This window comes from Rana temporaria, chromosome 7 (assembly GCF_905171775.1).
Source record: "Rana temporaria chromosome 7, aRanTem1.1, whole genome shotgun sequence".
Classification (NCBI taxonomy): domain Eukaryota; kingdom Metazoa; phylum Chordata; class Amphibia; order Anura; family Ranidae; genus Rana; species Rana temporaria.
Genome location: NC_053495.1, coordinates 98,110,957 through 98,124,897, shown reverse-complemented (window position 1 = coordinate 98,124,897; position 13,941 = coordinate 98,110,957). Strand labels below are relative to the sequence as shown.

The 13,941-nt window shown below is 41.4% G+C and overlaps 1 protein-coding gene across 1 annotated transcript in view; it reads left to right on the top strand.

Moving 5' to 3' along the window:
- Positions 1 to 13,941, top strand: part of OLFML2B (olfactomedin like 2B) — a 302,868-nt gene that overhangs the window by 116,671 nt on the left and 172,256 nt on the right. The gene's annotated exons all lie outside the window — the stretch shown is intronic.

Sequence of the window (13,941 nt, the reverse complement as noted above, 5' to 3'; positions counted from 1 at the left end):
GTGTTCTGCTGGCATGGGGGGGCGCACAGAGCCCGATCCCCCATTCCACACTTGAGGTGGATAGGGGAATCCTCTCCGAAGTGTTTTTGTATTCTGACAGCAGGGAGACTTCCCCGCCATAAGAGCACACAGATCAGTGCTGCATTATATAGCCTACAGCACTGATCGAGTGGAAATTTTGGTTGACCTACCTTGGTAGTTTGGTAGATTGGTAAATCAAATTGGTAGATCAAATTCTGTTCAACCACAGTGCCCACACATGGATCGGAATTTGGCTGGCTCTTGCTTAACAAGCCAAATTTCGATCCATCTATGACCAGCTTAAAGAGTGGGCCATTCACCTCCCACCTCTAAATTGGCATGCTGTTATTAAGTGACCAACCATGTTTTTAAAATGCAGTCTGGCCCTGTTTTATATAGAGATTAAGACAGTGTGTAAGTGAAAAACTTACTTGGGGTCCTTTTTGCAGTTAGGTACTGTGATCTGTGTTTTCCGATTCTGTCCAGATTTAAACCCCAGCCTGTCTTTTAGGTTCTGTTGTTTAACCGCACCTTCCTCTGACTATTCCTGTTAAAAACATGATCATAACACAAATACAAAAAGCTGAACAACCTCAGCTTGTCTTCATGTTATTCTGCTGTCTGTTCTTTTGGCACTTGACACGTTGAATGCCCACTTCTTAGCAAGTCACCAATGGTACATACCATGGAAAGTATTACCCTTTGAGTTTTCATTACCTTTTTAGATTTGCTGCATCAATGATGGCCTTCACATCGCATTAAGAGAAGTTAGAATTAGAATGTATGTACATATGGACGCTCAGATTTTTGGAAAGGAGTTAACATTGCATGGGCCACCATGACTTTAATTGAAGTTAATACTTATCCTTGCTCTTCACATGTCTTTCTATTCAAGTTTAAGATCAAAATTGTACAAAGATTTTAGAGTAAATTTATCACCATCTCACAATTTATTCATCATCTCATATTTTGAAACGTGTCAGTAAAGCGTGTCTCTGAACCATGTGTCAGTTCCTCAATTATGTTCCTGCTAACCATTATGTACTAAATATAAAACTAATACCAGCCATGTGTTCGGAAGATAACAGCTGTATTCCTTTGTTGTTTTCTGTGCAAATGTTTGGCTCATAGATTTAATATGCCTAACAAAAAAGGCTAACATTTCAAAGACTTACATTTTGGGTCCTTTCATTAATGACTAACATGGGACAGCACTCTAAACAGCTGAGAAGTACCAGAATATGGTTGGCTGCTATAATTACAAATGCATGCATGCATAGCATACCTCACCTTAGGGCCCATGCACACAAGCTGGGCTTGGCTGTTTTACTCAACACAGTTTGAACGCAAGGACCAGCCAAATAGCCTCAGTTCACATCATTGTGCTGCTATAGTGTATGCTAGGTAAATTGAGCATCTTTTATTTAAGCACAACACATTACAAAGTGTCACAATGCAAGAGAAAAACCAATGTACCCTTTAAAATGGGCACAAAATAACAAAATGCACAGCCAAGCTACTTAGGCAGCTCCACAAACTCCTCCTTATACTTGTCATGCTGCTGTCTGTATAGAATTAAAGTAGTACAGTGATTATAACTGAGAAAAAAAGTAGCCTGATCAAATCAACATCCACATAATAGCTGCTTTTTGCCCTCTCTCTCCTCAATTACCAGCTTAATTTTGACTGACATACAGACTGATATCAGCATACATTCATGTTTGTAGTTTTGCCAACCATCTAGCTACGGGTTTACAATATGCTTAAGAATTTATGAAAAGGGCATATTGATGTCAGAGCATATTTATGAAAGTTAATCCATAATTAGCTATGATACAATGCATACTGTCTACCGAGTGGAGGGAGAAAGTCATCCAGTGCCCCTCCCCCATCCCAGTTTAATATGCATAAGCAAGGGCATAGGTAGATTTTTCCTACTATTATGTTCAGCTTTCTCAAAGTATAAGGCAGGTTTTAATTTTGACATCTTACAGCATCTAATGTTGTTTGCCCATGGTTGCTCGCTGAGGCTATAAGGCGTTTGCAACACTCTTCATCACTAACAGTGACAGTGCTAGCAAGGACATACTGTAACTAGTTATTGCAGGGCCAGATTGCAGAAATGTTATGGATCCCTGTTGTCAAACAGAAGGAGAAGAAAAAGCCATTGAAAAACCTCCTATCTACCACAGTCCCAGAGCTAAAGCACACAGCATATTGTTTTCTGCCTTAATACATTTCGTTTTTAATAACCCCTTACACTGGTGGCCTGTAGGACAAAAAGGTTCCCTTGCTTTGATGGTCAGGGTGAGGACGAATTCACTCTTACGGTAAAGGTCAGTTTTATTAAGAACACCTAAATATGTTGTTGGTCGGTGTGAGGAAGAATTCTCCCTCTGTTGATGGTTTGTGTGAGGAAAAATACCCCCTTTTGTTGGTGTTCAGTGTTAGGAACCTGCCTCTTTTGTTTGTGGTCACTGTGATGAGCGATGGGAACATAACAGCTTTCATTTCAATATCTGTGTGTTCCCCGCCACGCGCCATTACTTGCCTCCCCTCCTCTTTGTCCGGGCACTTTGATAGACAGATCACCCGTCCAATCCTGGGATGAGTGATCTGTCTATCAAAGTTTAAAGAAACACTAAAGGTTCATTTTTTATTAGATTAATTGATTGCTGTAAGCTAGAGCATTTAAATATCACTTACCTCGTTTTTCCTTTTGACCTCCAAAATACAGTAATCCAGGTTTGAAAATGCCATTTCCTGTCTCTCCTCTTCTTGCTTTCCACCAGCATCTGAGCCGTTTTGCATGGTGGAAAGCAGAATGTGCTCACCCCCTCCCTATGACTACAGCCCTGCGTGAAGATGCTCTCTTATCCCTCACAGGCATGGAGGCTAAGCCTAATGGGAACTGTAGTTCCCATTAGGCCGTGATGTACCAAGAATGAATGTGCACCGCAAACCAGGAAGTCAGTGAGAATAATGATTCAGGAGTGACGGAGATGAATAAAACAGCTAGATTTCAACAGGTATCAAACTAGTTATAATGCAACACATTACTTTTTACTTTATCAGCTACTGTCAGACTTTAATTTAAGAGGAAAATATTTTTGTCTTTACAACCCCTTTAATGGTACATGGCAGGGAACACACAGCTATTGAAATGGAAGCTGTTATGTTCCCGGCGCTCTGATCATCCGGGTGGCGGCTCTCCTCTCTCTTCCACTGCACAGGTAGGCTGCATTGGTGACACAGACTGAATTGGTGGCACAGGCTGCATTGGTGACACAGGCTGCACTGGCAGGCACAGACTGCATTGGTGGACACAGGCTGCATTGGTGGCACAGGCTGCATTGGTGGCACAGGCTGCATTGGTGGGCACAGGCTTCATTGGTGGACACAGGCTGCATTGGTGGACACAGGCTGCATTGGCAGCACAGGCTGCATTGGTGGCACAGGCTGCATTGGTTGACACAGGCTGCATTGGCGGCACAGGCTGCATTGGTGACACAGGCTGCACTGGCAGGCACAGACTGCATTGGTGGACACAGGCTGCATTGGCAGCACAGGCTGCATTGGTGGCAAAGGCTGCATTGGTGGGCACAGGCTTCATTGGTGGACACAGGCTGCATTGGTGGACACAGGCTGCATTGGCAGCACAGGCAGCATTGGTGGCACAGGCTGCATTGGTTGACACAGGCTGCATTGGCGGCACAGGCTGCATTGGTGGGCACAGGCTGCATTGGTGACACAGGCTGCATTGGTGGTTGCAGGCTGCATTGTTGGACACGGATAAAGTTACTGTTATCATTTATTTTTATAACTAAATTCTGCATAAAACATTTAAGTGTAATTTCATGAGATAATTTATGAGGACGTGTTTAGGGGCAGAATTAGGGGTGGGGCAGGGTATGGGTTGGGCGGGGCAACTGGTGACGAGTAACCCTTGAGGCCTGGCTAGTAGTTCATGACTTGAAATTTTGAGCCCTGATTATAATTATATACAGTATATCATTACTTTTAATAAATCAACCGACACAAGCACAGGTAATTGAAAGAGCTGTATGATAAAAGGATGCTGGAGACAAAGGTTTGCAGAAAATGTTTTGGAGAGAGCCCTTAGTATAGCTCCAAAACACGAAATCAATGCCAGTGAAAGAAAATGAAGAAATCATTTTACTGTTCCATACCAGTCACTGTACTTTAAAATTTCTTTCCTGACAGGCAGCCAGTGAGAAATGAAGTAAAGCATTTTTTGTGATGACTAAAATCATTATATTAAAGTACTAGGTCAGTGTACGCAAAATACTGTACAAATATATTTATTAAAAGATCATTTTCATGGAAGTATCTTCCATTCCATTTCCTAGTTTGCAAGAAACAAAATGTAAAGCCTCTGTTGGCTTCTGCCGGGAATGATGTCATCAGGAAATATTACCTACTTGTACTTCAGCCGCAGCTATTAAACTATATATAGATAATGACATGGAATGTTTTTTTTTCCTGTTCCTCAATGTTCATTGGTTTCTGGAAGTTTTGTTTCCTTCTCTTGGCGAGAGAGCAATCAGATAATCAAGAGCAGTTGAGCAGAGCAGCCACGTCAGTTATATTTTGCAGCTGTTCTGCGATAGAAAAAGGCACAACTGTACATATACATTACAGGATATTGGAAACATTCTTGTACTAGCTGACTTTTTGGTTTGTGTTAGTATTAACGAACTGTATAATAATTGCCTACAGTTTTACAATGCCAGAATTTGACATGCTGTAGATGTAGTAGATGGCCATGCGTACTAATTAGCTACTAATTAGCTACATAGTTGCATTAACCACTTCAGCCCCGGAAGATTTGGCTTCCCAATGACCGGGCCATTTTTTGAGATACGGCACTGCGTCGTTTTAACTGACAATTGCGCGGTCATGCAACGCTGTACCCAAACAAAATTGACATCCTTTTTTTCCCACAAATAGAGCTTTGAGGTGGTAGAGGTGGTATTTGATCAAACACAATGGGCCAGATTCTCGTACAGCCGCTAGAGTTGCAACCTCATCCCTTTAAAACAGAACACATATGAATTACACAGGTTCTGAGGCTAATTTAATGCAGATAAGGCACCAAGTGAGTTTAATTACCTCCTTAATCAGCCACAGAACCTGTGTAATTAATATGTGTTCTGTTTTAAAGGGATGAGTTGGCAACCCTAACAGCGGCGTATCTTTGCGGCGGCGTAACGTATCCGATTTACGTTACGCCTCTGCAACTTAGACGGGCAAGTGCTATATTCTCAATGCACTTGCTCCGTAAATTGCGGCGGCGTAGCGTAAATCGGCCGGCGTAAGCCCGCCTAATTCAAATGTGGGACAGGGGGGCGTGTTTTATGTTAATGTTCTGTGACCTGACGTGATTGACGTTTTTCACGAACGGCGCATGCGCCGTCCGTGGAAATCTCCCAGTGTGCATTGCTCCTAATACGCCGCAAGGACGTATTGGTTTTGACGTGAACGTAAATTACGTCCAGCCCCATTCACGGACGAGTTACGCAAACAACGTAAAAATTTTAAATTTAGTTGCGGGAACGATGGACATACTTAACATTGGTACGCCGCACTTACGCCACCATATAGCAGGGGTAACTTTACGCTGGGAAAAGCCTGACGTAAACGGCGTAACTGTACTGCGTCGGCCGGGCGTACGTTCGTGAATTTGCGTATCTAGCTGATTTACATATTTTGACGCGTAAATCAGCGTACACGCCCCTAGCGGTCAGCGTAAATATGCAGTTACGATCTGACGGCGTTAGAGACTTACGCCTGTCGGATCTAAGGGAAATCTATGCGTAACTGATTCTAAGAATCAGGCGCATAGATACGACGGCGCAACTCAGAGATACGACGGCGTATCTCTTTTGAGAATCTGGCCCAATATCTTTTACTTTTTGCTATAATAAATATCCCACATTGTTTATCAAAAAAACTAATTTTCTTTCATCAGTTTTGGCCGATATGTATTCTTCTACATATTTTCGGTAAAAAAATCACAATTAGCGTATATTGATTGGTTTGCGCATTGGAACTATGACATTATGGTGGACAGATCAGATCTGACACTATTTTTGGACCATTGTCATTTATACAGCGATCAGTGCTATAAAATGGACTGATTACTGTGTAAATGACACTGACAGGGAAGAGGGCACAGGGTTAAACACTAGGGGGTGATCAAGGGGTTAAGTGTGTCCTAGGGAGTGATTCTAACTGTGGGGGCTATTACTGACATGACAGCAATCACTGTTCACAATGACAGGGAGTAGTAGATCCCTGACATGTCACTAGGCAGAACAGAGAAATGTCTTGTTTACATAGGCTTCTCCCCGTTCTGCCTCTCCACACCGCAATCACGGGGCCGCCGGCGAACATCGAGTTCCTGGGACCCGTGAGCCCACTCCCGAGGCGCTAAGCTGCAAATTCGAAGGGATGTACAGGTACAGTCAGTTTGCGGCGGTTATATACAAAAACTCAGAAGTATCTTCTTAATCATTGTGAAGAGATAGATTTACACTGCTGCGATCAGATTTTGATCTGGATTTCAGTGCAATTATGTGATGCAACTTAGATGCTGCTTGGATGAGGTTTGTGTATTCCGTGAGGCCAGAATCATGTTAGAATCACACCAAAGTAGCACAGGACCCTTTTACAAAATCGCTCTATGTTGCAATGATGTGAACAGGAACCATTGAAAACAATGTGGTTTTCATCTCATTTTCAGTCTCATCTGAAATCGCACTAGTGTGAATCAGGTCTAAGTCAATCAGCTGTTGCATATTATTTGTTGATTGGCAGAAATAATGGTTCCCTCAAGTAAATAATTTACATTTCTTAAAGACTCTGCAAAGCAAATAACTTCGGTACCTATGAGATTGTAGGCCACACTCCTTAACCACTTAATCACCGCCTGCAGTCGAAATACGGCTGCAAAGCGGTTGCTTAACTCTGGGAGGACGTCCATGGACGTCCTCCCAGAATCGCGCTCCCGAGAGAGCGCGGAGAGAGCAGATGCAGCACGAGTTCTGTGGGCTGGATCTGTGACACATGCAGTCACAGATCCAGCCAGCCATCCATCCCTGCTCAGCCATCCCTGCCCCATACTGTGCAATACTACACACCTATACTGTGCAATACTCTGCAGTACCCCACACTACTCTGCAATACCCCACACTACTCTGCAATACCCCACAATACTCTGCAATACCCCACACTACTCTGCAATACCCCACAATACTCTGCAATACCCCACAATACTCTGCAATACCCCACAATACTCTGCAATACCCCACAATACCCTGCAACGTCGCCTATGGGGATTTTTGAGTAGCAAAGTTTGGCGCCATTCCACGAGCGTGTGCAATTTTGAAGGGTGACATGTTGGGTATCTATTTACTCGGCGTAACTTCATCTTTCACATTTATGCAAAAGAATGAAGAAAAAACACTAAATTTGCTAAATTTTATAACAGAAACAACGAAAAATTCATTTTTTTTACAGAATTTTCAGTCTTTTTTCTCTTAATAGCGCAAAAAATAAAAAACCCAACGGTGATTAAATAGAACCAAAAGAAAGCTCTATTTGTGTGAAAAAAAGGACGGAAATTTCATTTGGGTACAGTGTTGTATGACTGAGTAATTGTCATTCAAATTGTGAGAGCACCGAAAGCTGAAAATTGGTCTGGTTATTAAGGGGGTTTACGTGCCCAGTGATCAAGTGGTTAAAACCATACTTACTCGAGGTACACCTAAAATAAATACACCCAACCTTTATTGGTTTTAATATGAAAATAAATTAACCATATACTGTTTAATTATTAACCATCAAACAGCATAACTTTTAATGAAACCAAAATTTGTGTAATTGTTTAGTTTTCAGAACTCAAGCAGCATTACCACGTTATCACATGAAAATAAAACGTCCCCCCTAGACATCCAGGGTTACCCAACCACATAATAGCGCATGTGACTGGGGAGGGAGTTCTTCCACTGATGCTCCAAGCAGGAAAAGGGGAAATCCCAGCTCAGCTGATTCCTTATAAAGGCTTCTTAGCTTCCAACATATTTTGTGTTATCCCATTTGCTGGTTGCTGAACCCAGATTTAAAGCGGCAGTACACTTATTTCAAATATGCTTAGTAACAAATTGCATGCTCCTTATTAACCCTATCTACCCCTTATTACCTGTGGTGGCCACAATCCCCAGTAAGTGGGCTCATACTGTGCCCTCTTTTCCATTATTGAACAATAGCCAAAAGAACTTCAAAATGTCTATAATCCAGTCTCTGCTTTATTTCTCAATCCAAAGAAATAATAACTGCAGGTCAAACAACTAATACAAAGTGAAGGGTGCCAATTCTGGGTCTTTTAAATAATGGGTTAAAAATACATTTACCCCAGGCTAGCAAAGACAAAGGGACCACCATCAAACCCTAGCCTGGTGAATACATGGTTGGTATGGTTGTTCCCATGCATTTTGATGTAGATTGCGATGGACTATTACATTGCACATCCAAAAATTTGGCATAACACTGAATTTATTAGAATGCACTGATACAAAATTCTTACTAAATTCAAAAGAGAAAATTAGGTTAAGTTAATAAATAATAATTATTTGAAGATTTAAAAATATTTTAAATGAGTAAACTGTAAATAAGCAAATTATGCTAAAAACCATTACAACTTCATCCATTCAGTATCAGGGCTCATGCACACTGGGTGTTTTTCATCCCGCTATAAGGGCCATTTAGTGTTTTCATTTTTGCCTCTAAATGCCCTTCAATATTAGCCTATGTGTCCATGCACACATAGGCGTTTTTTCTGGAGTTTAAAGCCAGAGATGTTTAGAGGCAGAAACTAACCCCACCCCATGTTCCTCTTGGGCCACACCTGCCCCCACCTTCATGGAGATATCTTCCTACCATCATCTCCAATCCCTAATGGATTATTATCCTGTTTACCAAAACCTTTATTTCCTTTTGCATTTTATTTTTAAATACCCTCATATTTTTCTCCCTTTTGGGAAAGTTCTTTTGTTTAAAAAAAATTGCAAATTTAATTGAAAAAATTATTTGCAAAATGCACCTCGTTGTTGTGTCTTTCTTTTTTTTTCTTTCAAATATTCTTGTGTGTGGGGTAAATGCAGACACCCCCCAGTGGGATGTGCATTTTTTACCTCACATTGAAGAAAATACCACATCACACATTTTAATTGTGTGTGGGGTAAATGCAGACACCAGTGGGATGTGCATTTTTTACCTCACATTGAAGAAAATACCACATCACACATTTTACTTGTGGGTGGGATAAATGCAGACACCAGTGGGATGTGCATTTTTTACCTCACATTTAAGAAAATACTACATCACACATTTTACTTGTGTGTGGGGTAAATGCAGACACCAGTGGGATGTGCATATTTTACCTCACATTGAAGAAAATACCACATCACACATTTTACTTGTGTGTGGGGTAAATGCAGACACCAGTGGGATTCGCATATTTCACCTCACATAGAAGAAAATACCACATCACACATTTTACTTGTGGGTGGGGTAAATGCAGACACCAGTGGGATGTGCATATTTTACCTCACATAGAAGAAAATACCACATCACACATTTTACTTGTGGGTGGGGTAAATGCAGATGCCTCCGGAGAGATGTGTGCTTTTTACCTGCCATAGAAGAAAATACCATCTGACACATTTTTTGTGTGTGGGGTAAATGTGGGGTAAATGCGGATGCCCCCCAACAGGATGTGTGTTTTTTACCTCCCACAGAAGACAAAACTATAGTGAGAGACAAAAGAGAACAAAACAACAAAAGATATGTTGAAAAAACTTTATTTATAGATATTTTAAAATAAATGTTTTTATTTGGAGATAATGTAAAGCCTATATATACCGGACGACCTACACATATTGACCATGCCAGGACACTTCACCCTCTGGGGACACAAAGAAATCTGCAAATTGATTTCTGATGCTCATGACCCATGAAAATCCATAAATTGTCCTGAGCTGGTTTACGGGTGCCTCTCTCCTTATCACAAAGGAAATTATGGAGCACACAGCAGGCTAGGATGACTTTGATCGCATTTTCAACATCCAACTGCATGCGGGACATGAGTATCCGCCACTTTGTTGTGCAGAAGCCACATGCGCATTCCACAACCTGGTGGGCACGGCTCAGATAATAATGAAACATTTTATGTTTGTGGCTCAGTAAATACCTTACTGTATAGATGCATTTGATTCTCCGCTAGTCCGAAAACATTATCTGCCACCATGACCAGCAGAGGACTCGGCTCTGCTGTGGATGGGATTTGGGTATCACCTTGACTGCTGGAGGATCCGACGTCAGCTAATTTGAAACATGCATCAGCCAATGTCAAGATGACAATTGAAAGATACTTTTTTTAATTGAAATAAAGAGATCCAGACTGCGCTGACTTTTTCACCCTGACATAATTGCCGTCAATGACACCAACACAATTGGGAAACTGTGTCTTCTCCCAAAGTTCATTGGCAATCGCTTCAAACATCTCTTCACTTGGCTCAGGCATGACAATGTCATGCAACTCCTCACAAATTGCCTGGCATGTTTCATGTGACACCTTTGCCACAGTGAGCACTACCATAAGTAAGTAATGATGCAATGATTCAAAAGATTGTCATGTTGCAAGAAGCCTGGAAAAAAATTGAATCGTGAAAAATAATCATAGATTATATATATTTTTTTTAAAAAGTGAAAAATATACGGCGCCTGTCTTTTCTCATCCAATTCTCTGCATCTCCTCTCCCTTCATAACAGATAAAGAAGTAAAATTGCTTCAAAATTTTTTTTTCAGGACAGAGACTCCCTCTGTCTCTCTCTCTACTCTCAGTTAAATGGCACCCAGACTGTAAATATATCCTCTTTTTCCAATGCATTGTGGGCACTTTGGAGTGAAAAATGTGTAAAAAAAATAGCATAGGTGCTTTGTAAAAAAATGATTATAAACACTACTGTATCTAAACGCATCTAAACATATGTGCAAAACGCAGCTAAAAGTGCATTTTTTTTCTGCCACGTTTTCCTGCCAAGACTTCAGGCACTAAGAGGAGTTTAAAATTCCCAGTGTGCATGGCTTTAATACTAAAGAGACACACCAAAGACACACATTACGGCAGCTTTGTTAAGGTAATACAGGCTTTAAATGTATTTTAGAAACATACAGTGTAAGTATCTGAATTTAACCTGGTATAAGCCTTTTTCAGTCCCTTTACAATAGTGATGGATTTTGGGAGAACGAAGAAGTACAGTAAGGCCCCTTTCACACTGAGAACGGGAGGTGCGATGGCGGTATAGCAGTGCGATTTTTAGAAAAGGCGCATTGCCGGCGGTATTACCGCGGTTGAGTGAGCCCTTGCAGTTTCTTTAGGCTTTTTAGATTAACGCAGTAGTAAAGCCTGTTTGGTCATTTTCACCTACAGGTAAGCCTATAATAAGGCTTACCCGGCGCATGCGCTCTGAATGTCCAGCATATGTTACCGGACCTTCAGGGCTGCGTGCAGGAACTGAAGACTCCTGCACAGTGACATCATCATGGCTCTGGCCAGTCACATAGCTGGAGCACCCAAACCCAAAGGGAAGACCGGGGCAAGATGTCAGCCCTTTCAGCGGTGACAGTACAGTGCTGCAGGGCTTTATTCCAAGGTGAGTATTTTTTTATAATGCATACTAGCACATTATGCCATTGCTTTGCAGGTATTTTTTACATAGGCCGCAGTTTACAACTACTTTAAAACACCACCTGAAGGTGTGTGGGCACAATATGTCCATGGTATGCCCTCTTGCTTTAGGAATGCCAGCCAATATACTTTATGCTCTGACAGGCATCTTGAAAGGTGCACGCTGTTTTATTTTAATTTAAAACATAAAAAAAAAAAAAAAAATTGGTGCATCCTTCAGTATGTGTACGGTAGATTCATTCATTTTTACACCAAATGAAAGTCCCTACTACTGGTGGATCCTCAGGAATAGTTCTTGAAAGGTATATTAATATCTGCTGAAGCAGATGTGGAAATGATTAATCCCATCGGGTGAAAAATATGCCAGAGGAGTGATCCTGGGAATGGGACCATGTGCTGAAGCTTGTCAGTTGATTAAAAACGTTGCTTTTGAAGACCTCATTGGCGTGTGCCTTTTCTTTTGGATTATACTGAGCTATGTGTGGATTATACTGAGCTATGTGATGGATTGCAAGCCAGCACCTGATTCCAGCACAAAAGACGAGTGCTAGAAGGGAACTGTGCACTGTTCTTTGACTCTACAAGCTGTCAAAATGGGTTGAGTTTTGCATTCCCCCCAGCACATCAGCCATGATAATCCCATCTAGACAATATCTTTCTATCTATTTTAGCTGGCCTCCTGTTAGAACTTGAGGAAAGACGGTAGACAGCATGGGGTAGATCCACGTACAGCGGCGCATTATTGCGCCGGGCGTAGCGTATCTAAGATACACTACGCCGCCGTAACTTACCTTTTTTTTCCGAATCCTCAAAGAATTTGCGCCATAAGTTACGGCGGCGTAGTGTATCTTTGGCGGCGTAATGGCACGGCATTCAAATCTCTGTGATGGGGGCATGTTTTATGTAAATACGTCGTGACCCGACGTAAACAACGCTTTTTTTTAACTGCGCATGCGCCGTCCGTGGGGGTATCCCAGTGCGCATGCTCGAAATTAACCCAGAACAAGCCAATGCTCACGACGGTAACGTCATTCTACGCAAATCCCTATTCGCAAATGACTTACGCAAACAACGTAAAAATTTCAAATTTCTACGCGGGAACGACGGCCATACTTAACATTGAGTACGTCTCATAACAGTAGCTTTAACTATACGCCGGAAAAAGCTGAACGCAAACGACGTAGAAAAATGCGCCGGCCGGACGTATGTTCGTGGATCGCCGTAACTAGCTCATTTGCATACTCGACGCGGAATTCGTCGGAAACGCCACCTAGCGGCCCTCTGAAAAATTGCATCTTAGATCCGACGGCGTACTAAGACGTACGCCTGTCGGATCGACCCGAGATGCCGTTGTATCTTGTTTTGTGGATACAAAACAAAGATACGACGCGGGAAATTTTAAATTACGCCGGCGTATCAATAGATACGCCGGCGTAATTCTTTTGTGGATCTGCCCCCATGTTTTTTTTTTTGTCAGAATAAAGTGTGGGATCACTTCTACAACCATCAACTGAACATTTGAAAATAGAAAAAAACTGTTGCAATCAAATATAGTAAAAACGTTCTCTCCTAAACGTTTCATCCTCAACTTCTGTACCGGGCTATTCCAAATGTATTACATCAAAAGCATTTTCAAATTCCACATTTGAACTTTCCTCCTTATAAAACTGATCATGTTAGACATGGACTGGTTTTTACAAACACATGCTGATTCTATTATTACATTTCAGATGCTTTTCTTTAGAATGCTTTCACATAAATTATGCACAACAGAATTCAGGCTTGTTGCGTAAAGTTTACAGGTTCTAGCTTTTTTCCCTTCTTGAAATGACTTCTGCTCTATGCCAGTCTGTTCTAGTTAAAAGTGCTTTCATGAACATTGATCTCAGTTACTGAGCATAATTATTTTAGAACACAGGGATAAATGTCAACTAGATCAGGTACTTTTATATTTTTACTGTTTGAGTGTAATTGTACCTTTTTCTGTGTTAGGCTAGTAGCATTGAAGGGGGAGCATTATAGTTTATCTAAAGCCAGATTTCTCTTTTCTTGAGATTTCCTTTTACTTCCTGTTACGTCTACAGAACAGAAAGTGAAGACAATTTTCCTTAATGGGACAAATTTTTTCTAAGAGGGATTTATCTAT